Source organism: Scyliorhinus torazame, chromosome 2, assembly GCF_047496885.1.
Source record: "Scyliorhinus torazame isolate Kashiwa2021f chromosome 2, sScyTor2.1, whole genome shotgun sequence".
Taxonomy (NCBI): domain Eukaryota; kingdom Metazoa; phylum Chordata; class Chondrichthyes; order Carcharhiniformes; family Scyliorhinidae; genus Scyliorhinus; species Scyliorhinus torazame.
The window spans coordinates 129,037,522-129,063,470 of record NC_092708.1 but is presented as its reverse complement, the minus strand read 5'-3'; the positions used below and the strand labels follow the sequence as shown (position 1 = coordinate 129,063,470).

The following is a 25,949-nucleotide window of genomic DNA, read 5'->3' as shown; positions in this document are numbered from 1 at the left end:
GTTCAGGTCCTTGTTTATTATGCTGACCAGGGGGCAGTGGTCAGTTTCGACCGTGAACCGTGGACGACCATAGACGTAATCGTGGAACTTGTCTAAACCGGTTAGCAAGACCAGGCATTCTTTTTCGATTTGCGTGTAGCGCTGCTCTGTGGGGGTCATGGCCCGCGATGCATAGGCCACTGGGGCCCATGATGCCGTGTCATCCCTCTGCAGGAGCACTGCTCCAATGCCGGATTGGCTGGCATCAGTTGAGATTTTGGTGGCACGAGACATGTCAAAAAACGCCAACACTGGTGCCGTAGTGAGTTTGCTCCTCCCATTCCAGCTGGTGTGTGTGTTGCCACTGGAACTTTGTAGATTTTCTGACGAGGTGGCGCAGAGTCGTCGTGTGGGAGGCAAGGTTGGGAATGAACTTCCCCAGGAAGTTGACCATGCCAAGGAAGTGTAGGACAGCCTTCTTGTCGGCCGGCTGCGGCATGGCTGTGATGGCGTTCACCTTGTCTGCATCTGGACGGACCCCTGACCGGGAGATATGGTCACCCAGGAACTTCAACTCGGTCTGGCCAAAGGAGCACTTGGCTCGGTTGAGGCGCAGGCCTTTTTCCCGTATGCGGGCAAAAACGCGTTGGAGACGATGTATGCGCTCCTGCGGTGAGGTGGACCAGATGATGACATCGTCCACATATACGCGCACCCCTTCGATGCCTTCCATCATCTGCTCCATGATTCTATGGAAGACCTCGGATGCCGAGATGATGCCAAATGGCATCCGTTTGTAGCAGAACCTGCCGAAAGGGGTGTTGAAGGTACATAGCTTTCGGCTGGACGGGTCCAGTTGGATCTGCCAAAATCCTTTAGAAGCATCCAGTTTCGTGAATATCTTCGCTTGGGCCATTTCACTGGTGATCTCCTCCCGTTTGGGTATGGGATAATGTTCCCTCATAATATTATTATTGAGGTCTTTGGGGTCAATACAGATGCGGAGCTCGCCAGAGGGCTTCTTGACACACACCATGGAGCTGACCCATGGCGTGGGCTCCGTGACCCTGGATAGGACCCCTTGGTCCTGGAGATCCTGCAGCTGCTGCTTGAGGCGGTCTTTAGGTGGCGCAGGAACCCTGCGAGGTGCGTGAACGACCGGGATAGCGTCCGATTTGAGGTGAATTCGGTAGGTGTATGGCAGTGTTCCCATGCCTTGGAATGCCTCCTGGTTGTGGGCGAGGAGCGATTGGAGCTGTGCGTAGAACTCTGCATCCGGGAAGTCAGATGTGCTGTCTGGAGAGAGAGAGAGAATTTGTTGCACAAGGTGGAGAGCCTTGCATGCCTGTGCGCCCAGCAAGGAGTCCTTCGATGAGCCAACTATCTCGAACGAGAGTGTGGCCGTGTGTGTTTTGTGTGTCACCTGGAGCTGGCAGGATCCCATGGTCGGGATAACGTTCCCGTTGTAGTCGACCGGGATAGCTGGATTGGTGGTCTGACCTTCATGGCGTAGAAGGCTGACCATGCTATGAGGTTGGCGGAGGCGCCAGTGTCCAGGCGGAAAGTGATTGCCGATCGGTTGACCATTAGGGTGGCACTCCATTCATCGCCCGGATTGATGGTGTTGACCCGGTTCGCATCAATGACCGCAACCCGGAAGGCGTCTTGGTCATCTGTGTCGTCGGTTTGGATGTCGTGATGTGGAGGCTGAATGGTCCGCACGTTCCTGCGAGGTTGTCGGAGATGTGGAAGATCAACAGGTTGAGCCGCTCGACAGTAGGCAGCGTAGTGGCCCATCTTGCCACAGTGTAGGCATTGTCGGGTTTTTGCAGGACATTGCCCTTTTAAATGTGCAGCTCCACAGTTGCCGCACGTCATGACGTCATGGCGTTCGTTACGCCACTGCGCATGCGCAGTTCGGTCTTGCGTCGGGTGCGCCTGCGCAACACGCCCCTCAGTGTTGCCGTAGGTTTTGGTGCGCACAAACGCGGGAGGCCTTAAAACGCGCGTGAAACGGCTGCCCTCGTCCGGGCCGCAGGCCGGGAGAAACTCGATTGCCTGGACGCGTTCGGCCTCGTGGGCGGCCTGGCTTGCCGATTCGATCGCGTGGGACCCCCTCCGTGCCGATTCGGTCGCCTGAAATTGGGCATAGCGGCTGGTCGCATTCTCATGCAGGACACAGGCTTCAACTGCAGATGCTAAGGTCAGGCCTTTAATTTTTAGAAGCTGCTGGCGTAGGCCACTGGAGGCAACGGCAAAAACGATCTGGTCCCGGATCATGGACTATGAGGTGGTGTCGTAACCGCAGGACTGCGCGAGTATGCGGAGGTGCGTCAGGAAGGACTGAAAGAGCTCATCCTTACCTTGCAGGCGCTGCTGAAAGACATACCTCTCAAAGCTTTCGTTGACCTCAACATTGAAGTGCTTGCCGAGCTTGAGGAGGAGCGTGTCATACTTAGCTTTGTTCTTGCCTTCTGCGAACACCAAGGAGTTGTATACATCGATGGCGTGCTGACCTGCGGTAGTGAGGAGCATGGCAATCTTTGTTTCGTCCGAGGCGCCCTGTTTTTCATTGGCTTGCATGAAGAGTTCGAAGCGCTGCTTGAAGATCTTCCAATTTGTGCCCAGGTTCCCCGCGACTTGCAACGGCTGCGGTTTGTTGCGGGTGTCCATGGCTCAGGATGGCAGATTTGCCGGTAGGTATCGATTCACTCCTGGTATCATGAAGTGTTGGGTGCTCTGAGGTTGCGATTGGTACAACGCAGTTTTATTCCATTTAACTATTTATACATCAGACTTGGTACTCAGCACGTTGTGACGGTGTGAGTGTCTTGCTATGAGGTCCTGGCCCTGTGCTGTTTCCAGATGGACTGCCCAGGAAGTGTCGTGTTTCTTGTCTTATACTGTGTCTGCTCTTGTCTGTGATTGGCTGTCGTGTTATGTGTGCTAATTGGTCCGTTGGTCTGTCTATCATTATGTATGTGTTATGATGTATGTTTGAATATCATGACAGCAAGTACCTGCAACAACAAATTTAGAGCAAATTTAGGGGTGTTACAAAACATGAAAGGAAAAAAGACTGAGCTCAGGTTTGCCTTGTTTTGGGGAGAAGGGAAGCATGGTAGTGCTAAAAAGTCATGTCACATTGCGCACACACATGTTCTTCCACAGTGAAAAATTACTGGAGTTTGATCAGAATAGACAGCGATGGAGAGATTCAACTATTTTGTCCAAGCAAAAAGGATAGCAGCAAATATAAAAGTCTCAACTTTTCTGAACATAAAGGAGGGAAAACATTTAACCCCCTTAAGAGTCTGGTACAGCCAGGAAAGCCAGGCACGAAAACCTATGATGAAATAGTGAAAATATTGCAGGACCACTAATCACTGAAACCTTTAGTCATCGCAGAAAGGTTTCAGAAACGCAACCAAGAACAAGGTGAATCCCATTTTTGTATAATTTGTAGATATTTTGGAAATACTGACTGAACATTGCAAAATAGGGCACGTGTTAACTGAAACCATCAGAGATAGATTAGTCTGTGGTTTAAGGAGGGGAGCTACTCAAAAGCGGTTGTTAACGGAAAGCAACCTGCCTTTAAAGAAATCTTTGAAGTTATTATTTCTATGGAATTAGCAGTCAAAGAAGCTCAAGACTTGAGTTGCAAGCACAAGAATTCACAAGATGTTGCTGAAACCCAAACACACACAGACTCGTGCTTGCCATACGTGTGCAAAAACAGGCACATAGCAGCAGATTGTTGGTGCTTAAGACCATAAAACATAGGAGCAGAATTAGGCCACTCGGCACGTTGAGTCTGCTCCACCATTCATAATAATAATAATCTTTATTAGTGTCACAAGTAGGCTTACATTAACACTGCAATGAAGTTACTGTGAAAATCCCCGAGTCACCACACGCCGGCGCCAGTTTGGGTACACTGAGGGAGAATTCAGAATGTCCCAATTACCTAACAAGCATGTCTTTCGGGACTTGTGGGAGGAAACTGCAAAACCCGGAGGAATCTCGTTGGAATTTCGAAGGATGCGGGGAGATCTTACAGAAACATATAAAATTATGAAGGAAATAGATATGATAGATGCGGGGAGGCTGTTTCCACTGGCGGGTGAAAGCAGAACTAGGGGGCATAGCCTCAAAATAAGGGCAAATAGATTTAGGACTGAGCTGAGGAGAAACTTCTTCACCCAAAGGGTTGTGAATCTATGGAATTCCCTGCCCAGTGAAGCAGTTGAGGCTCCTTCATTATATGTTTTCAAGATAAATATAGATAGTTTTTTGAAGAATAAAGGGATTAAGGGTTATGGTGTTTGGGCGGGAAAGTGGAACTGAGTCCACAAAGATCAGCCATGATCTCATTGAATGGTGGAGCAGGCTCGAGGGGCCAGATGGCCTACTCCTGCTCCGAGTTCTTATGTTCTTATGAAACCCACGCAGACACGGTGAGAACGTCCAGATTCTGCAGAGACATAAGCCGGGAACCGAACCTCTGACCCTGGTGCTGTGAAGCAACAGTGCTAACCACTGTCCTATGGTACCGTTCAATCATGGTTGATATTTCTGTTAGCCCCATTCTCCTGCCTTCTCACCTGATCCCCTTATTAATCAAGAACCTATCTATCTCTGTCTTAAAGACACTCAGTGATTTGGACTCCACAGCCTTCTGTGGTAAAGAGTTCCACAGGTTCGCCACCATCTGGCTGAAGAAATTCCTCCTCATCTCTGTTTTAAAATATCGTCCCTTTAGTCTGAGATTGTGTCCTCTGCTTCTAGTTTTTCCTACAAGTGGAAACATCCTCTCCACGTCCACTCTATCCAGGCCACGCAGTATCCGGTAAGTTTCAGTAAGAACCCCCCCTCATCCTTCTAAACTCCAACGAGTACAGATCCAGAGTCCTCAACCCGTTCCTCATATGACAAGCTCTTCATTCCAGGGATCATTCTTGTGAACCTCCTTTAATTAATTAATTTATTTAACCTTTTATTGTCACAGGTATGAAGTTACTGTGAAAAGCCCCTAGTCGCCACATTCCGGCGCCTGTTCGGGTAAGCCAGTACGGGAATTGAACTTGCGCTTCTGACCTTGTTCTGCATTACAAACTAGCTGCCCACTGAGCAAAACCGGCCATAATTCTGGACCCTTTCCAAGGCCAGCACATCCTTCCTTAGATAAAGGGCCCAAAACTGCTCATATACTCCAAATGGGGTCTGACCAGAGCCTTATACAGCCTCAGATCTCTGGGAGCTCTTCCGGGGCAGGTGTGACCTGTATAAGAAGGACGGGTTGCATCTAAACCGGAGAGGCATAAATATCCTGGCCGCGAGGTTTGCTAGTGTCACATGGGAGGGTTTAAACTAGTATGGCAGGGGGGTGGGCACGGGAGCAATAGGTCAGAAGGTGAGAGCATTGAGGGAGAACTAGGGAATAGGGACAGTGGGGCTCTGAGGCAGAGCAGACAGGGAGAAGTTGCTGAACACAGCGGGTCTGGTGGCCTGAAGTGCATATGTTTTAATGCAAGAAGTATTACGGGTAAGGCAGATGAACTTAGAGCTTGGATCAGTACTTGGAACTATGATGTTGTTGCCATTACAGAGACCTGGTTGAGGGAAGGGCAGGACTGGCAGCTAAACGTTCCAGGATTTAGATTTTTCAGGTGGGATAGAGGGGGATGTAAAAGGGGAGGCGAAGTTGCGCTACTGGTTCGGGAGAATATCACAGCTGTACTGCGGGAGGACACCTCAGAGGGCAGTGAGGCTATATGGGTAGAGATCAGGAATAAGAAGGGTGCAGTCACAATGTTGGGGGTTTACTACAGGCCTCCCAACAGCCAGCAGGAGATAGAGGAGCAGATAGGCAGACAGATTTTGGAAAAGAGTAAAAACAACAGGGTTGTGGTGATGGGAGACTTCAACTTCCCCAATATTGACTGGGACTCACTTCGTGCCAGGGGCTTAGACGGGGCGGAGTTTGTAAGGAGCATCCAGGAGGGCTTCTTAAAACAATATGTAGACAGTCCAACTAGGGAAGGGGCGGTACTAGACCTGGTATTGGGGAATGAGCCCGGCCAGGTGGTAGATGTTTCAGTAGGGGAGCATTTCGGTAACAGTGACCACAATTCAGTACATTTTAAAGTACTGGTGGACAAGGATAAGAGTGGTCCTAGGATGAATGTGCTAAATTGGGGGAAGGCTAATTATAACAATATTAGGCGGGAACTGAAGAACATAGATTGGGGGTGGATGTTTGAGGGCAAATCAACATCTGACATGTGGGAGGCTTTCAAGTGTCAGTTGAAAGGAATTCAGGACCGGCATGTTCCTGTGAGGAAGAAGGATAAATACGGTAATTTTCGGGAACCTTGGATAACGAGAGATATTGTAGGCCTCGTCAAAAAGAAAAAGGAGGCATTTGTCAGGGCTAAAAGGCGGGGAACAGACAAAGCCTGCGTGGAATATAAGGAAAGTAGGAAGGAACTTAAGCAAGGAGTCAGGAGGGCTAGAAGGGGTCACGGAAAGTCATTGGCAAATAGGGTTAAGGAAAATCCCGAGGCTTTTTACACGTACATAAAAAGCAAGAGGGTAGCCAGGGAAAGGGTTGGCCCACTGAAGGATAGGCAAGGGAATCTATGTGTGGAGCCAGAGGAAATGGGCGAAGTACTAAATGAATACTTTGCATCAGTATTCACCAAAGAGAAGAAATTGGTAGATGTTGAGTCTGGAGAAGGGTGGGTAGATAGCCTGGGTCACATTGAGATCCAAAAAGACGAGGTGTTGGGTGCCTTAAAAAATATTAAGGTAGATAAGTCCCCAGGGCCTGATGGGATCTACCCCAGAATACTGAAGGAGGCTGGAGAGGAAATTGCTGAGGCCTTGACAGAAATCTTTGGATCCTCACTGTCTTCAGGGGATGTCCCAGAGGACTGGAGAATAGCCAATGTTGTTCCTCTGTTTAAGAAGGGTAGCAAGGATAATCCAGGGAACTACAGGCCGGTGAGCCTTACTTCAGTGGTAGGGAAATTACTGGAGAGAATTCTTCGAGACAGGATCTACTCCCATTTGGAAGCAAATGGACGTATTAGTGAGAGGCAGCATGGTTTTGTGAAGGGGAGGTCGTGTCTCACTAACTTGATAGAGTTTTTCGAGGAGGTCACTAAGATGATTGATGCAGGTAGGGCAGTGGATGTTGTCTATATGGACTTCAGTAAGGCCTTTGACAAGGTCCCTCATGGTAGACTAGTACAAAAGGTGAAGTCACACGGGATTAGGGGTGAGCTGGCAAGGTGGGTACAGAACCGGCTAGGTCATAGAAGGCAGAGGGTAGCAATGGAGGGATGCTTTTCTAATTGGAGGGCTGTGACCAGTGGTGTTCCACAGGGATCAGTGCTGGGACCTTTGCTCTTTGTAGTGTATATAAATGATTTGGAGGAAAATGTAACTGGTCTGATTAGTAAGTTTGCAGACGACACAAAGGTTGGTGGAATTGCGGATAGCGATAAGGACTGTCAGAGGATACAGCAGGATTTAGATTGTTTGGAGACTTGGGCGGAGAGATGGCAGATGGAGTTTAATCCGGACAAATGTGAGGTAATGCATTTTGGAAGGTCTAATGCAGGTAGGGAATATACTGTGAATGGTAGAACCCTCAAGAGTATTGAAAGTCAAAGAGATCTAGGAGTACAGGTCCACAGGTCATTGAAAGGGGCAACACAGGTGGAGAAGGTAGTCAAGAAGGCATACGGCATGCTTGCCTTCATTGGCCGGGGCATTGAGTATAAGAATTGGCAAGTCATGTTGCAGCTGTATAGAACTTTAGTTAGGCCACACTTGGAGTATAGTGTTCAATTCTGGTCGCCACACTACCAGAAGGATGTGGAGGCTTTAGAGAGGGTGCAGAAGAGATTTACCAGAATGTTGCTTGGTATGGAGGGCATTAGCTATGAGGAGCGGTTGAATAAACTCGGTTTGTTCTCACTGGAACGAAGGAGGTTGAGGGGAGACCTGATAGAGGTCTACAAAATTATGAGGGGCATAGACAGAGTGGATAGTCAGAGGCTTTTCCCCAGGGTAGTGGGGTCAATTACTAGGGGGCATAGGTTTAAGGTGAGAGGGGCAAGGTTTAGAGTAGATGTACGAGGCAGGTTTTTTACACAGAGGGTAGTGGGTGCCTGGAACTCGCTACCGGAGGAGGTGGTGGAAGCAGGGACGATAGTGACATTTAAGGGGCATCTTGACAAATACATGAATAGGATGGGAATAGAAGGATACGGACCCAGGAAGTGTAGAAGATTGTAGTTTAGTCGGGCAGCATGGTCGGCACGGGCTTGGAGGGCCAAAGGGCCTGTTCCTGTGCTGTACATTTCTTTGTTCTTGTTCTTTGTTGTATTCTCGCCCTCTCGACATGAATGCTAACATTGCATTTGCCTTCCTAACTGCCAACTGAACCTGCACGTTAACCTTAAGAGAATTGTGAACACGGACTCCTAAGTCCCTTTGTGCTACTGATTTCCTAAGCATCTTCCCATTTAGGAAATAGTCTATGCCTCCATTTCTCCTTCCAAAGTGCATAACCTCACACATTTCCACATTGTATTCGATTTGCCACTTCTTTGCCCACTCTCCTAGCCTGTCCAATTCCTTCTGCAGCCCACCTGCTTCCTCAATACTACCTGCCCCTCTGCAGGCCTTTGTATCATCTGCAAACTTAGCAACAGTGCCTTCAGTTCCTTCTTCCAGATCATTAATGTATATTGTGAAAAGTTGTGGTCTCAGCCCGACCCCTGAGGTACACCACTAGTCACCAGCTACCATCCTGAAAAAGACCCCTTTATCCCCACTCTCTGCCTTCTGCCAGCCAGCCAATCCTCTATCCATGCCAGGATCTTACCCTTAACACCATGGGCTCTTAACTTATTTAACAGTCTCCTATGCGGCACCTTGTTAAAGGCCTTCTGGAAATCGAAATAAATCACGTCCACTGGTTCTCCTTTGTCTAACTTCCTTGTTGCCTCCTCAAAGAACTCTAACAGATTTGTCAGACAGTTTGTCTGCCATTTCTTTGTTTCCAGTGGTCCAATGTCTATTTTTGCCTTTATTTTAACTTTTATATATTGAAAAAAACTCTTCCTATCTTCCTTTATATTACTAGCTAGCTTGCAGTCATACTTCATCCTTTCCCCCCTCATTGCTTTTTTAGTTGTCCTCTGCTCACTTTTAAAGGCTTACCAATCCTCTGACTTCCCACTAATACTCGCCACTTTGTATGCTTTTTCTTTAGCCTTTATGCTGTCCTTGATTTCCCTCAGCAGCCATGGATGCCTCGTCCTCCCATTAACATGTTTCCCCCTCCATGGGATGAATTTCTGTTGTGCCTCCCGAATAACCCCCAAAAGCTCCTGCCATTGCTGTTCCACTGTCTTCCCTGCTAGGCTCCTTTTCCAATCAACTCTGGTCAGCTCCTCCCTCATGTCTTTATAGTTACCCTTACTTAATTGTAATACCGTTACATCTGACTCCAGCTTCTCCCTCTCAAACTGCAGTGTAAATTCTATCATATTGTGGTCACTGCTCCCTAAGGGTTCCTTCACCTTAAGTTCCCTAATCAAGTCTGCCTCATTACAGTTCACCAAATCCAGAATTGCCTGTTCCCTCGTAGGCTCTATCACAAGCTGCTCCAAAAAACCATCTCTTAGACATTCCACAAATTCCATTGCTTGGGATCCACTACCAACCTGATTTTCCCAGTCCACCTGCATATTGAAGGCCCACCTGATTATTGTGGTATTGCCTATTTTACATGCCTTTTCTAACTCCTGATTTATTTTCTGCCCCACATCCTGACTACTGCTAGGGGGCCTGTACATAACTCCCATCAGAGTCTTTTTATCTTTGCGATTCCTCAACTCTACCCATCAAGATTCTATGTCTTCTGATCCTATATTGCATCTTGCTCTCGATTTAGTTTCATTCCTTACTAACAATGCAGCCCCGCCCCCTTTGCCCATCTGCCTGTCCTTCCGCTAGAACACATATCCTTGTATATTTAGATCCCAGTCCTGATCCCCTTGCAGCCACATCTCTGTGATGCCCACGACATCAGTACTGTTCAATTTCAAAGTGTGCAACAAGCTCATTTACCTTGTTCCGTATACTGCGCACATTTAGGACAAAACATTCTGTGCAGGAACTGTGGCAGAAAGGGCCACAGTGACACACTTGTTGGAAAAAGAAAGAAGCTTCAGGCAAAAGTCGCAAAAAGCAAGAGCCAAATAAATCAAATGGGAAACCGAATAAAGGGAAAGGTGTCCACGTCGTATAAAAAGGACATGAGAAGGAATTTGATTTACAGTCCAAAGACAAACTGTCATTAAATGTACGAGCTATTGCTGGTGCAATAAACTGATATTGGGTCACTCCATTACTGGACGGTCAGCCATTGAAGATGGAGGTGGAAACTGGGGCAGCTGTCTTGCTGGTGCCAGAGGCTGCCAATCAAGAAAAACTCTGACATAGTGCTCTGCAACCCTCGCAGATAGTGTTAAAAACCTATACTGGAGAAGTGGTTCAGTTGAGGGGCTGTATCGATGTAACAGCGCTATTAAATGGACAGACGGCAAATTTTCCCGACACATGGTTGAAGGGAATTACACAGCACTAATTGAGAAGAGCTTTGCTGGAAAAGATCAAATTAAATTGAGTCGAGGTAAATCTTATGACAGATTCCGAATCAGGTCTATCCAAAATCTTGAAGAAACTTGCCATTGACTTCAATGGTGAGTTGGGAAGCATGAAGGATATCGCAGTAAAGCTGAAGGTCAAGGAAGAAAGTCAGGTGAGATGCTTAAAGGTTGGGTCAGTGCCGTACACAAACAGACCGAAAGGAGAGGCAGAATTAGAATGGCTTGTCAGAAATTGAGTTTTTGAACCCATTAACGTGAGTGATTGGGCCACACCGATTGTACCCGTGATAAAAAAGACAAATCTGTACCTATTTGTGGTGATTTTAAAGTGACTATTAATCATGTACTATGTGCAGAATAGTATTCTCTGCCATTGATTGATGACTTATTTGTTGTGTTGGTTGAAGGCCAACACTTCAGTAAAATTGGCCTCAGTCAAGCATATCTCCAAATGAATGTAGATCAAGATTCACACCAGTTCTCGATAATTGTGACACATAAAGGGTTATTCTGATACAAAAGACTACCATTTGGCATTACTTCTGCACTAGCATTGTTCGAACGAGATGTGGACCAAATTTTAAGTGGATTAGATGGAGTCTAGTGTTACTGAGATGACATCATGGTTACTGGAAAGAATGAGGAAGAACATCGCTGCAACCGAGATGACGGACTCCAGAGATTCGAAGATTATGGATAAAGTGTCCAAAAAGACACATGTGAATTTTTCCCATCTTCACTTGAAGACCTTGGGCATGTTATTGACGCCAAGGCACTGCATAAGTCGCCTTCGAAAGTCAAAGCCATTACCAAGGCTCCCACACCTCAGAATGTGAACTAACTTCGATCTTTCTTGGGTTTACTAAGTTATTAAGGAAAGTTTATCCCTAATCTAATTACTATTCTAAAACCCGTACACAATTTGCTGGGTCAAAATAATAAGTGGAAATGAGGGGATCAATGAGAGAGCGTTCGTATAAGCCAAAGAGGCTCTACTCAGGTCAGAAGTCTTGACACAATTTGATCCAAATTTACTCCTGCATTACCTTAACGGGGGTGAGGTGATGGTTTCCCACATAATGCCCACAGGTGAAGAGAAGCCATAGGAATCATTTTTGGCATAAAATGGTTCTACCAATTCCAGTCTGGGAGTAAATTCACTTTATTGACAGACCATGAACCACTAACAACGACACCCACCTCCCATGAACAACTATTTTAAGAAATCATACCGGGCGTCCATCACTAGCAATGAGCAGAATGCAGAGATGGGCTTTTCCCTTGTCAGCATAGACATACATGATCAAATATTTTCAGTCAAGCCTTCATTGGAACGCAGATGAACTCTCCCAATCAACTTTGCCAAATAGTTTGTCGATAAGCAGTTTGTGTGGAAACATTGGGCGGGATTCTCCGATCGGCGCCGGCGAAATTGCGTTCGGGGGCTTTACGCTGCGCGGCTGCTTGCCCCCCACCGGATGGAAGATCAGTGTGGGGGCAGCGCTGACTTTCCTGTGGACATAGTCACAGAATCGGAGAATCCAGCCTTTATCTCCTTCAAGACAGAGGATAATGCTCCTGTAACCACAGGACAAGTTAAGAAGCATACCAGAAATTATCTATTACTGTCAGAGGTCATGGACATGGTGCTTTGTGGAAAGACTTCAGGAGCAAACCCTGAGTTAAAGCCATATTGCACTCAAAGAATTGAATTTTCCCTATAGGCAGGTTGTCTACTCTGGGGAATTAGAGTCATCATTCCACCATTCCATAGAAAACGTGCATTAAACCAATGACATGAAGGCCACTGTGATATTGTAAGGATGAAGGAAATAGCCAGCCCGGGGCTAGATGCCGAAATCGAGGAGAAGGCAGGAATGTGTGCGTCTTGCAGAAAAGTGCGGAACCTGCTGCTATTAGCGACATTACACCTGTAGGATTGGCCAGAAAAGGCCTGCCAATGGGTACATGTTGATTATGCATTTGAAGGGTACATGTTTTTCATTCTAGTCGATGCTCACTCAAAATGGCCTGAAGTTGCCATAATGAAGTCAACGTCAGTGACAAAACAATTGAGAGATTGGGTGAAATCATCAGTAGATTCCATTACCCTGAACACCTGGTGAGCAGTAATCCGCCGCAATTCATTTTGTAAGAGTTCATAAACTAATTGATAGGGAATGGAATTCAACATATCCGGTCTGCTCTTTATTATACTGCCACAAATGGGCTGGCAGAAGGCTTTGTACAACAACAAAACATTTGTTAAAGTTAACTAGAGAACAAGGTTCATTGCCTAAATTCCTGCTTGCATACAGGTATACAGCGCACTCAACAACCCAAGTTTCCCCGGCATTGCTAATGGCGAACATGAAGGAGACACAGCATTCGATTTGCTAAAACCACCCAATACAAAATAAACTTTCTACAAAAAGCAGCAGGATCAGGTCATACGGCGGGAGAACAAGAAGAAACATTATGGAGGATTCTCCATTACTCGCTGCTGGTATCGGAGTCCCAATGTGGTGGAGAATAGCAAAAGCAGTGCTCGCCGCCGACCCGAACCCAATGGCCCAAGCTGGCGGCGGGATCAACCGCGCGCAAGCGCAATGATGTAAATGATTGCAAATGAGTCTTAATGACCTATTTGCATCTATTTAGTGGGTTGGCATCCTATTCTCTGCCCCTCCCTGATTCTCCAGCCTCCAGGCCCGGGAATCAGGTGGGCGGGAGTTACAGATGGCCTCACCAAACGTGAGCCTGTTATGGTGAACCTTGCGATGGGCCAAGTGGGTAACTCCTTAAGGACGTTTCCCCCAAAGCCCATCCAAGGACTACCCTTTCAACCACAATTCACTACCTGCCACCTTCCTCTACCAGACCCCCCACACCACCCTACAGGGATCCCTTTAATAAGGAGACCCACACAGGGACAACTGTAAGGGTCCTTCTGTTTAAACCCTGTCTTTCCTGTGTATTCCCTTTATTTCCTGTTTTTCTGGCTTTTACAATTTTTGCACCTGGTCAATTAATAGGATCTGCAAAAAGGAATCCAGCAGGAACTAATAACTCATCTTGATGGACTTGGCTGACGGCCAATGAGCTGTTTACTTTGTTGGGCTATTAGACGATAGTCTATGCTGATTGGTGCTGACCATTCCAGAGTTTTCTGCCAGGGACAGGAAGGCCCAGGTTAAAGCAAGTTAAAGTGATTCCCCAGAGGAGATCACACAGCCTGTGAGTTCTACCTGAATGCTCCAATCAGAAGATCCTTGTTAGCAATCCAATTGATGGTTAATCTCTCTGCGTCCTGAAAGGACAGCCTGCTGAGAAAATAATTTCAACATCCGAAGTAAGGACTCACCTTCCATTTGGTATGATTCTTTTTTATTTTTGCGCTCTCTGCCCTCTACGTGTATATGTCTTGTGTGTGTTTGAACAGAGGATGGGGCAGTAAAAAGGGGGAGTAGTAGAATAGCTGGCCATTATCTTAGTATGGCATGTCTTATCTCTATTTTTGTTAAAAATAAACAGTTGATAACTTTCACTTACAAAACTGGGGCGGGATTCTCCGACCTGGCCGGGCCGGCGTGAATCCTGCCCCTGCCGGCTGCCGAATTCTCTGGCGCCAGGGTTTTGGCGGGGGCAGGAATCGCGGCACGCTGGTCGGCGGCTGCTGGCAGCGCCCCCCCCCCCCCCCGGCGATTCTCCGGCCCGCGATGGGCCAAGTGGCTGCCCATTTTCGGCAGGTCCCGCCGGCGTGAATCACAACAGGTCCTTACCGGCAGGACCTGGCTCCACGGGCAGCCTGCAGAGTCCTCAGGGGGGCACGGGTGGATCTGGCCCTGGGGGGTGCCCCCACGGTGGCCTGGCCCGCAATCGGGGCCCACCAATCCGCGGCCGGGCATGTGCCGTGGGGGCACTCTTTCCCTCCGCACCGGCCGCTGTCAACCTCCTCCATGGCAGGCGCGGAGAAGAACCCCCCCTGCGCTGGGATGACACCAGCACACGCTGGCGCTCCCGCACATGCGCAAACTCACGCCATCCGGTGGAGGCCCTTCCGCGCTGGCTGGCGCCAAACACTCCGGTGCTGGCCTAGCCCCGGAAGGTGCGGAGGATTCCTCGGCGCCAGAGTGGCCCGTCCCGCCGGTTCATGGAGAATCCCACCCCTGGTGCCTCTAAATCATTCAAGTAGTGAAGAGCCGAAGATCTCAAAAACTTTCCATGAATTATTGGTTAATTCACTTGTGCTGGGACTCAGGGGCCTGTGGGACTGGAATTGAGCACATATTAGCCCAAGATGTTGTCACACCCTGCAATGGCGAGACCCCCCCTCCCCCAGGGACCCCTGTAATAGGGAGACCCCCCCCCCCCCCCCCCCCCAGGCCCCTAGCTAAAGGGAATCCCCAGAAAAGAGACCCCTATCTGGACGTTAGAGAGCAGTCCAGACAGCGGATGGGGGGAGCGGGGGGAGATCTTACAGCTGTAACACATACCTTGAATCTCTACATGTCCATTCATGGAAGGAGAACATCTGTGACCTACATCTAGACCCCTCGGACCCATTAGCTGCAAGCTATTCATAGCTTTCTAGTAGTGGCCTTTGATTGACAGCTTCCACAGACCATCTGCAGGCTTGATGCAGTCATCTTCCTTCATGGATTAGTGACTCTAAGTAGTGCCGCCGCGTCCTCCGTCCGACTCCTCCACCAGGTCATCTCCCCTCTGCATGGCAATGTTGTGCAGCGCACAGCAGACCACAACTATGCGACCGACCCTGTCAGGCCGGTACTGCAGGGCCCCTCCGGAGCGGTCCAGGCATCTGAATCTCATCTTCAGCCGGCCGAAGCACCGCTCCACCACACCCCTGGTTGCTGCATGGGCCTCGTTGTATAGGCTCTCCGTGTTGGTCTGAGGCCTCCGTATTGGCGTCAGCAGCCATGACCTCAACGGATAGCCCTTGTCGCCCAGAAACCAGCCCCTCAGCCGGGGGGGAGCATCCATCGAACATTGCGGGGATGAACGACTGTGCCAGAATGTAGGCGTCATGCACACTCCCGGGGTACCTTGCACACACGTGCATGATCGTCATGTGGGGGTCGCACACCACCTGAATGTTTGTGTAGTATGCGCTCTTCCTGTTCATGAACACTTCACTGTTGTCTGCAGGTGGGCGCATGGGGACGTGCGCACCATCGATGGTACCCTGGACCATCGGTATCCCGGCCACCTTGGCGAATCCACGTGCCCGTGCTTCCTGCTGTGCTCGGTCCTCGGGGAATTTAATGTACCTGTCCGCGATGGCGTACAAGGCGTCGGTGATGGCCCTGATGCACCTATGGACCGATGCCTGTGAGATCCCGGATAGGTCCCCACTTGGCGCCTGGAAGGAACCGGTAGTGTAAAGGTTTATGGCCACCATCACCTTGACAGAGACTGGTATAGCGTGTCCTCTACCCATTCCAAGTGGTGCGAGGTGCGCCACGAGGTGGCATATATGTGCGACCGTCTCCCTGCTGAACCGTAGTCTCCTCCTGCATGTGATGTCCGGTAGGGCCTCGAACGACATTCTGTCACGGTACACCCTCGGCCTTGCTGGACGCCTGTGGTATGGAAATTGACCTTAAGTGGTGATTATTGGTTTCCTGCCATGCCACAGCGGGATCCTAATTTCGCCAACGGGAGCGGGCCGATTAGATCACAAACAGATTTGCGCCCGGCGCATTTCTTGATTTTGGCCTCTCCCGCGATTTAACAACCTGGTCGCGCTCTCGCTTAAGTGCAATGCGGCCATTAAATTGCGCCCAATGTCCAAGCAAAAGACATTAGAGGTTGCAGAATGCATTAAAAGGCGGGTGCCTGAGATTCACCGACAAGACTTCCGGGTGCGGCGATGACCAGCTAAGTCGCACGTTTCGGCAGCTCCCGATGGAACGGACTTTTGGGCTTTGATAGGAGCCCCATCAGCAATTTTAACGGCAAATAACACTGTGCGGTAATCCAGAAGGGAATCCCCCCCGGACACGGATGGAAAAAAGAGAGGAAAGTAGCCGGATTGTGGTGGATCCTCAAGAGCAGCGGCCAGGAAGGCAGGCACAAAGCAAGATGGCGTCGGAAGAAGGCAGTTTAATATGGGGCACTGACCAACAAGAGTTCCTGCGGCGTTGCGTAGATGAACTCAAAAAGGAGATGAAGAAGGAGCTGTTGGCCCCGATATTACAAGAGATTGAGGGGCTAAAGGAGGAGCAAAAGACCCAGGAACAGGAGCTTCGGGTCGTGAAGGCAAAGGCTGCTGAGAATGAGGACGACATACAGGGCCTGGTGGTGAAAACGAAGATCCACGAGGCACAACACGAAAGATGTGTGGAAAGGCTGGAGGTGCTGGAGAACAATGCGAGGAGGAAGAACTTAAGGATTCTTGGTCTTCCCGAAGGTGCAGAGGGGGCGGACGTCGGGGCATATGTGAGCACGATCCTGCATTCGTTAATGGGATCAGAGGCCCCGACGGGTCCGCTGGAGGTGGAGGGAGCCTATCGAGTTATGGCGCGAAGACCGAGGGCTGGAGAAACTCCTCGAGCAATAGTTGTGAGATTTCTCCGATACAAGGACAGAGAGATGGTCCTCAGATGGGCCAAGAAAACTCGGAACAGTAGGTGGGAGAATGCGGTGATCCGCGTGTATCAAGATTGGAGTGCGGAGGTGGCGAGAAGGAGGGCAAGCTTTAATCGGGCCAAGGCGGTGTTGCATAAAAGGAAGGTCAAATACGGAATGTTGCAGCCGGCGAGACTGTGTGTCACACATCTAGGGAAACACCACTACTTTGAAACGGCAGACGAAGCGTGGACATTTATTGTCGAGGAGAAGCTGGAGTGAGCGGGCCAGAAGAAAAAGAACGTTTGGGACAATAGGGGGGGGGTGAATTTGTGGGATGAAGGGGGGAACAGGGGGAAGAGAAGACTTCCCAGATTGTTAAACCTGCGACCCTGTAATTTCTCTCTCTTCCCCATGTCGTGAGGGAGCGGGTGAGGGAGGATGAGGAGCTGTGGGCGCCGGCCATTGGGGGTGGGGCCAAAAGGGGAAGCGTGGGCTTTGTTCCCGCGCTATGGTAATCATGGCGGGAACAGGGAAGCAGGAAGGAGGGGGCCTCGCACAGTGTGAGCCGAGGTCACGGGGGGAAGCCAAGGTCGGCCAAAGTTTGCTGACTTCTGGGAGCAACATGGGGGGTGTAATTACGCTAGCTTGGGATCTAGCGGGGGGGGGGTTAACTGGGTTGCTGCTGCTGGGGAGAAGGGGGAGCTGGTATGGGAGGGGGGGGTCGGGGCGGGGGGGGCGCCGCCTGGGGGGGATACAGCTACGTGGGAACCGGGTGAGGAGCTGGATTGAAAAAGGAAATGGCTAGTCGTCAAGGGGGGGGGGGGGGTTAAAGAGCCCCCCAACCCGGTTGATCACGTGGAATGTGAGAGGGCTGAACGGGCCGATTAAGAGGGCACGGGTACTCGCACACCTAATGAAACTGAAGGCAGATGTGGTTATGCTTCAGGAGACGCATCTGAAGCTGACAAACCAGGTTAGACTTCGCAAAGGATGGGTGGGGCAGGTGTTTCATTCGGGGCTGGATGCAAAAAACAAGGGGGTGGCCATACTAGTGGGGAAGCGGGTAATGTTTGAGGCAAAGACTATAGTGGCAGATAGCGGGGGCAGATACGTGATGGTGAGTGGCAAATTGCAAGGGGAGGCGGTGGTATTGGTGAACGTGTATGCCCCGAACTGGGATGATGCCAATTTTATGAGGCGTATGTTAGGACGCATCCCGGACCTAGAGGCGGGAAAGTTGGTAATGGGTGGAGACTTTAATACGGTGCTGGACCCAGGGCTGGACAGATCGAGGTCCAGGACCGGAAGGAGGCCGGCTGCAGCTAGGGTGCTTAAGGATTTTATGGTGCAGATGGGAGGAGTAGATCCCTGGAGATTTAGTAGACCTAGGAGTAAGGAGTTTTCGTTTTTCTCCTATGTACATAAAGTATTTTCACGAATAGATTTTTTTGTTTTGGGAAGGGCACTGATCCCAAAGGTGACGGGGACGGAGTACACGGCTATAGCCATCTCGGATCATGCTCCACACTGGGTGGACCTGGAGATAGGGGAAGAAAAACAACAGCTTCCACCCTGGAGAATGGACATGGGATTATTGGCAGATGAGGGGGTGTGTTTAAGGGTGAGGGGGTGTATTGAAAGGTACTTGGAAATTAATGATAATGGGGAGGTACAGGTGGGAGTGGTCTGGGAGGCACTGAAGGCAGTGGTTAGAGGGGAGCTGATATTTATTAGGGCACATAAAGGAAAGCAGGAGGGTAGGGAAAGGGAGCGGTTGTTGAAAGAACTGCTGAGGGTGGACAGACAATACGCGGAGGCACCGGAGGAGGGACTATACAGGGAAAGGCAAAGGCTACATATAGAGTTTGACTTGTTGACTACGGGTAAGGCAGAGGGACAATAGAGGAAGGCACAGGGTGTACAGTACGAATATGGGGAGAAGGCGAGTAGGTTGTTGGCCCACCAACTGAGGAAAAGGGGAGCAGCGAGGGAGATGGGGGGGTCAGAGATGAGGAGGGGGAGATGGAGCGGGGAGCGGAGAGAGTGAATGGAGTGTTCAAGGCATTTTTTATGAAAGATTATATGAAGCGCAGCCCCCGGACGGGAAGGAGAGAATGATGTGCTTTCTGGATCAGCTGGAATTTCCTAAGGTGGAGGAACAGGAGAGAGTGGGGCTGGGAGCACAGATTGAGACGGAGGAAGTAGTGAAAGGGATTGGAAGCATGCAGGCGGGGAAGGCCCCGGGACCAGACGGATTCCCAGTTGAATTCTACAAGAAATATTTGGACTTGCTGGCCCCGCTACTGATGAGAACCTTTAATGAGGCGAGGGAAAGGGGGCAGCTGCCCCCGACTATGTCAGAGGCAACGATATCGCTCCTCCTAAAGAAGGAAAAAGACCCGCTGCAATGCGGGTCATACAGGCCCATTTCCCTCCTGAATGTGGATGCTAAGATCCTGGCCAAGGTAATGGCAATGAGGATAGAGGATGGTTTCCGGGGTGGTCCATGAGGACCAAACTGGGTTTGTGAAGGGGAGACAGCTAAATACAAATATACGGAGGCTGCTAGGGGTAATGATGATGCCCCCACCAGAGGGGGAAGCGGAGATAGTGGTGGCGATGGATGCCGAGAAAGCATTTGATAGAGTGGAGTGGGATTATTTGTGGGAGGTGTTGAGGAGATTTGGCTTTGGGGACGGGTGTATCAGGTGGGTACAGTTGCTGTATAGGGCCCCGATGGCGAGCGTGGTCACGAATGGACGGGGGTCTGACTATTTTCGGCTCCATAGAGGGACGAGGCAGGGATGTCCTCTGTCCCCGTTATTGTTTGCACTGGCGATTGAACCCCTGGCCATGGCACTGAGGGGTTCCAGGAAGTGGAGGGGAGTACTTAGGGGGGGAGAAGAACACCGGGTATTTCTATATGCGGACGATTTGTTGCTATATGTGGCGAACCCGGCGGAGGGGATGCCAGAGATAATGCGGATACTTGGGGAGTTTGGGGATTTTTCAGGGTATAAACTGAACATGGGGAAAAGTGAGTTATTTGTGGTGCACCCGGGGGAGCAGAGCAGAGAGATAGAGGATTTACCGTCGAGGAAGGTAACAAGGGACTTCCGGTACCTGGGGATCCAGATAGCCAAGAATTGGGGTACATTACATAGGCTTAATTTAACATGGTTGGTGGAACAGATGGAGGAGGATTTCAAGAGATGGGACATGGTGTCCTTGTCATTGGCAGGTAGGGTGCAGGCGGTTAAAATGGTGGTCCTCCCGAGATTCCTTTTTGTGTTCCAGTGCCTCCCGGTGGTGATCACGAAGGCTTTTTTCAAAAGAATTGAGAAGAGCATTATGAGTTTTGTGTGGGCTGGGAAGACCCCGAGGGTGAGGCGGGGATTCTTGCAGCGTAGCAGGGACAGGGGGGGGGCTGGCACTACCGAGTCTAAGTGAGTACTACTGGGCCGCCAATGTTTCAATGGTGTGTAAGTGGATGGGAGAAGGTGAGGGAGCGGCGTGGAGAGAATGGAGAGGGCGTCCTGCAAGGGGACTAGCCTGCAAGCAATGGTGACGGCGCCGTTGCCGTTCTCACCAAAGAAATACACCACAAGCCCGGTGGTGGTGGCTACATTGAGAATTTGGGGGCAGTGGAGACGGCATAGGGGAGGGACGGGAGCTTTGGTGTGGTCCCCGATAAGAAACAATCATAGGTTCGTTCCGGGGAGAATGGATGGGGGATTTGGAGCATGGCAAAGAGCTGGGGTAGTACAATTAAGAGATCTATTTGTAGATGGGAGGTTTGCGAGTTTGGGAGCGCTGATGGAGAAATATGGGTTGCCCCAAGGGAATGCATTTCGGTATATGCAATTGAGGGCTTTTGTGAGGCAACAGGTGAGGGAATTCCCGCAGCTCCCGATGCAGGAAGTGCAGGATAGAGTGATCTCAGAGACATGGGTGGGCGACGGTAAAGTAGCGGACATATACAGGGAGATGAGGGACGAGGGGGAGATCATGGTAGATGAGCTGAAAGGGAAATGGGAAGAAGAACTGGGGGAGGAGATTGAGGAGGGGCTGTGGGCGGATGCCCTACGTAGGGTAAACTCATCATCCTCGTGTGCCAGGCTAAGCCTGATACAATTTAAGGTGCTACACAGGGCGCATATGACTGGAGCACGGCTTAGTAAATTTTTGGGGGTAGAGGATAGGTGTGCGAGATGATCGAGAGGCCCAGCGAATCACACCCGCATGTTCTGGTCATGCCCGGTACTACAGGGGTTCTGGGTGGGGGTGGCAAAGGTGCTTTCGAAGGTGGTGGGGGTCCGGGTCGAACCAAGCTGGGGGTTGGCTATATTTGGGGTTGCAGAAGAGCCGGGAGTGCAGGAGGCGAGAGAGGCTGACGTGTTGGCCTTTGCGTCCCTTGTAGCCCGGCGCAGGATATTGTTAATGTGGAAGGAAGCTAAGCCCCCGGGGGTGGAGACCTGGATAAACAATATGACAGGGTTCATAAAGTTAGAACGGATAAAGTTTGTGTTAAGGGGTTCGGCTCAGGGGTTCACCAGGCGGTTGCAACCGTTCTTCGACTACCTCACAGGAAGATAGAGGGCACGGAAAAGAAGTAGATAACAGCAGCAACCCGGGGGTGGGGGGGGGGGGGGGGGGGGGGAGGAATCGGACGGACTCTCAGGGATGTTATTGTACATGTATAGGTATTTGGTATATGTAATTGTATATTGGACTGTTGACTGTAATTTTGGAGAGTATTTATTTTGGACAAGGCAGTTGCCATTTAGTTTTGTTTTTCTTTTGTTTTTGTTTATATATTATTTATTTATTTGTTTAAAACTGGCCACGGCTATTTATATTGCTTTATTGTTGTGTAAAAGAAACACTACGTATTGTTATGTTTGGCCAAAAAACTCAAATAAAATATATTTTTTAAAAAAAGAGATTCACCGACAACCACACAGAGAACGGCGGCCTCCAAAGTGCCTGCCATATTGACTATTGTTGTTGTTTGATTGTTAATGTTATTCTGGTCTATTGTGTCTGGGACCTTTGATTTAAAGGGGAGGATAATGTGGCTGTATTTATAGTGATTTTAGTGTTTCTTTACCAGCAGCCTTGCAGTGGAACAGGGGCATTTTATGAGACCGATCACGTGACATGACCAGGCATCATCGGCTGTTTCAGTCTAACATAGCAGGCGGTAGCGTTACATCTTCTAATAAAGCTCTTTGTTTGTTTGGACCTCTGTGGTGAATGTATTACTGCTACCATTCACCATTGTATTACATTACATTACATTGTATTATGTTGGTGCCCTTGTGGGCTCCGCCTATGGCTCCGCCCCCTCGGGAGAGGTATATAGATCCTTAGCCTGTAGGCGGCACTCAACACAGAGCAGTCGCAGGCAGGCACAGTTCTAGCTGATTAAAACCACTGTTCACTTCAACTCTCCGTCTCATGTGAATTGATGGTCGCATCAACCTCTGAGGCCTGCAGACTTAATTTTAAAACCACCACACTCTTTACTCTCATAAATTTGCAGATACCAAATACTGACCACTATTTTATAGTTTTGAGCAGCTAACTATTATGTGCAATGACATAATGTGAGAAAACACATTTTAAAATACAGTATATCGAAATATGATAGTTCGTGTATTAATCACCTTTAGTGAAAATGGCTTTGGAGGAACTTACGAATATTGAACAAAGCGAAACAACCTTTTTCTAACTGAATGGAACCTACCATAAAGCGGTTCAGTATGAAGGACAAAAGCTGTCATCCAGCTGAACTTATGAACCCTTAGCATCATAAAATATGAATTATGCTTCTGTCTTCCCCTTCCTAACTATAGTAAAAATGAGAAAGCGGAAAAAAGAAAAGCAAATATTGGACTAATCTCGCTCATAGAATGCCCAGCATCCCCAGAATTGCTCCTGTATCAAATTCTCATATTTTCTATCATGGCAGAATGTATGAGAAGTTGCCACTCACCCTGAGAGCAGCTTAGAGTTTCACCTGATCATTGTAGCCACCTGGGTTGGCCAATTCCCGATGTAAAATGGAGAACAGCAAAGGCTGAAGGGAAATTCAGCCAACACAGGCAGAAACTAGCAGATGCAAGTTACTGTGTATTAAACTCTGCAAAAGCCCAGACAGCATTTATACAAGCAGCCATCTGCATAATAATGTAGCAGCCATCTACATAGTAATGCACGATCCCCGGGAACAATCGAAACATTTGAGATAAACAAGGCCAAGCCAGACTCCTCGGCGCCAACAGGAGCCAACACAAAAGAGGTTAACGGACACCTCAAGACCGCCCATCAATCAGGGAACCGCTCCAGTATTGGAGAAATCGAACCAAGCGATTGGAACAAAGTCCAATCACTTGAAACCAGGTACGGGGTCCTCCCCGAAAGGCGGGAAGCCCCTGGGGACTATAAAGTAAAGCCCCCAAGTTCAAATCGTTCTTCTTGACAGGGTCACTCAGCAACGCCAACCAACCCTTGACAGTGACCTGTTCAGCTGCTGCCGAAGAACGTAAGTCTCAAACGCTCGCTACGGGATAGGCGCTCCTAGCTACCAGTCCATACCAGCTTTTGAATCCCGCAGACTCAGAACCCGAACGAAAGGCCATTTGTTCCCCTGACCTGGTGGGCCAGTCCGAAGCTAAGTATAGCCCTGTTAGTTGTAGAAATAGCTTAGAAAGTAGAGTTTATGCATGAGTAGATTTGACTGTGTGTAAATAAATGTGCTTTGATTTGAATCTTACTAATTTATGTATTGAGTTATTGATGATTACTTGAACTTGAACCTCGTGGCGGTATCATAAAGATACCTGGCGACTCTAGAGCAAAGGTTATAAAACAGAGCTAATTGAACCAACCAAAAGTTAGCAACATCATAGAGCAGAATTTAGAAGGAACTGCGTTATAAACTGCATTTTTAAATCTGAGGAGTTAAAGCTCGCCATTCTTAGATGCGTTCCAATCACTGCCTTTTTCAAATACTGACTCATTCTCTGATTAGCATAGGAGATTGCTTGTGGAGAGTTTCCTGACCAGACAACCGATATTTTGCTTAAATTCAATTAAACCCAGTATACAGATCACATTACATACAGCACAAGAATGCAGTTTTGTCTGTGGAAAACGATACAGTTCAGACAACCAGGTTGTTAGTTAAGTCTAACAAGAATGCACAGTGGAAGGACAACCAGTTCTTTCAGCTTTCAGGAAATTCCTGCTATTTACATCTGCAGTCCAGGTCAGCAAACCAATCTGATCTTTGAGTATGAGAAATAAGCAAATTCACACATTTGCAACAAGTTTAAACAGAGCATGAAGGCTTGTTTATAAAAGGTCTGAAACCTTACTATAAACCTTTGTGTTGCATTGACGGCAAATATGACTTGCTTCCAGTGTTAGCGAGCTAGTCCACTGCTGAAATGTTTCGCACTTTGAGCTCTTCAACTGTTGACATTCCTTCATTTCAAAGTGACACCCACACATTTGGCAGTCCTTTGCTTTTGCGCAGTGCTGGAACTTCAGATTTTTAAGAACATCTTCTCTTTTAAAGATCTAACAGCAGCTGACTTGTAAGATATACTTTTTATGTTAAGGATTAAAAATGACCCCACTTGCTAGATTTTATGCCAACTCATATTCTGCTAACAAACATTGCAAAATGGGAGCTATAATGATACAGAACAGTAGAGAAGGGATTAAAGCAACTAGTAATTTTATTCACAAATCATTAATAATGTGATCAAAATATTCAGCAAGTCTTATAAAGACAACAAAGAGACATGGACATGTTGAGAAGATTTTTAATGAGTTAATCTTTTGCATGAATGCCATAGTGCAAATTTCTGGTTAATATTAGAATCATTTTTGCAGAATGATTCGGTGCATTTTGTGTTATCATAGATCTTCTTGATGAAATCTTCTTGTTAGGCTTAATTATCACTTTAGGTAGAAAGCTGGCATTGTGGACAAGCTGTCAAATATATGCCCCGAGCAATTTTCCTCTCTGTTGATTTCAATGAAAAGGAAAATTGGGCAGTTTCTATACCGGGCACTGACTGCGACACCGGTTTATGATTGAGTGGTATATTGAAAGTTATCTGTCTTTTTCTCAAATTCAGAAGTGATCGTGAACAGATTCCATGAACACGCTTCAGATTTCTGAAGTTTTTGTATTGTTTCAAATTCCTACCTAAACACTGAGGGTGGAGTCAGCCTTCATTACTGGTGAAGATCAATGTAATAATATAACCACCAATTGGATAAACAAGTTGTTGGTTCCTTTATTAAGATGAGGCATATGAGAACACTTACACGTAGGTATAAGGCTTGAAGACATTAGAGCTAAGTGTGTGGCTGTGCAAAAGTAAAAGTGAAACTAAGACTGGACCACAGGGTATATTTCCCTGTTAGTGATGTTAAGCTCTATCTCTTAAAGGCATATTACAACATTCCCCCCTCATAAAAAGGTATAACTATTTACAATACATGTTCATATTTAGTTGCCATTACATAGGCTTTAAGAACTGTTAACTCTTGAGATCCCAGCTGGTGTCATAACTGGAAGGGAAAATCCCAGAATGAAACCCTGGCTCAAAACACTGTGGGCTGGATTCTCCGCCGGTGGGATTCTCCGTTGCGCTGGCAGCA

At 48.4% G+C, this 25,949-nt stretch overlaps 1 long non-coding RNA gene across 1 annotated transcript in view; it reads right to left on the bottom strand.

The window, feature by feature from the left end:
• LOC140407794 (uncharacterized) overlaps window positions 1–24,777 on the bottom strand; it is a 50,318-nt gene extending 25,541 nt beyond the window's left edge. Inside the window, exon 1 of the long non-coding RNA XR_011939806.1 lies at window positions 24,650–24,777. This is a non-coding gene — a long non-coding RNA (uncharacterized lncRNA). The remainder of the gene's footprint in view (window positions 1–24,649) is intronic.
• Window positions 24,778–25,949: the final 1,172 nt, after the last annotated feature.